The 999-nt window shown below is 42.2% G+C and overlaps 1 non-coding gene across 1 annotated transcript; it reads left to right on the top strand.

The window, feature by feature from the left end:
- Positions 1-329: 329 nt before the first annotated feature.
- LOC132647437 (small nucleolar RNA SNORD109A) lies at positions 330-394 on the top strand. Its single transcript, XR_009585805.1, has one exon. It is a non-coding gene; the product is annotated as a small nucleolar RNA SNORD109A (small nucleolar RNA).
- The last annotated feature ends 605 nt before the right edge of the window (positions 395-999 follow it).

The following is a 999-nucleotide window of genomic DNA, read 5'->3' as shown; positions in this document are numbered from 1 at the left end:
AGTCATTTGGCTTACTTGAATGTTTTCTCTATTCTTACCAAAATCTCTGTTGTAAAGATTAAGTACATAAGTTCAGGGAATATTCACAGGTACCTGATTTGTGGCCAGTGACACCCAACAAATGCAATGTTTTGACCTCTATTTTTCTCATATGGTGTCAAAGGGGAAAGGCTCTTTAATCCTGTCCTATGTGTTTCCTCACCACCTTTGACAGAATGAGCTACATGCCTCCTGCACAGTTTTGAACTTCCTTGTCTAGGCCCAGGAGTCTAGCTCTCTGGGGTTTCACTTGGTAGGTGAAAACTCATGTGTTGAGCGAAGGCCTTTCTGGATCTATGATGACAACAGGTAATTGAGGACGTTGACCTACTTGAACAGATGCGATCTGAGGTCCAGATATGAGGTCCTCGTGAGACCCATGAGGATTTCAGAGCCTGCCTGGCACTCCTCCCTCTACAGACTGGATGAGAACTGTTCAGTTTGGCATCAGATTCGGAGACTTTTCGAAAAAGGCCTCATAACAGTACATATACTTGGTTTGATACATTCTTCATTGCTTTCTATTTTCAAAGAGAATGAAATCATTCCAAGTGATAGGGAGACAGCCTTTACTATAGGAGTAGGCACATATATCAGGTAGAGATGACTGTAGGTGCAAATGACGTAACCAAAAAATATCTAGGAACTGATGAATTCGAACGTGCTGCTCATTCCTAGTCTCGGTCAATGTACCCTTGCATTTATGTGGTAAAGTGTCAGAAGGGGATGTTATGGCTCATGCCAGTAGTCCCAAGAATATTGGAGGACAATGACTGTCCTCGCCCTTTACCCAAAGTTGTGTAAAGGCTGACGTATAACAAATAATTCCAGCATCATTCAATTTATGTAGAGGGAAAATTGAAATGGTCTTTCCTGTTGGAGGCTGGGTAAATTCTAGATAATAATGGCTACGTGAGAAGCCAGGGTACCTGTTGGAGACATTCCCTAGTTTTATTGGTG

The sequence above is a fragment of the Meriones unguiculatus genome, chromosome 14 (genome assembly GCF_030254825.1).
Source record: "Meriones unguiculatus strain TT.TT164.6M chromosome 14, Bangor_MerUng_6.1, whole genome shotgun sequence".
NCBI classification, from domain to species: Eukaryota; Metazoa; Chordata; class Mammalia; order Rodentia; family Muridae; genus Meriones; species Meriones unguiculatus.
This window is presented reverse-complemented; position numbering and strand designations above follow the sequence as displayed.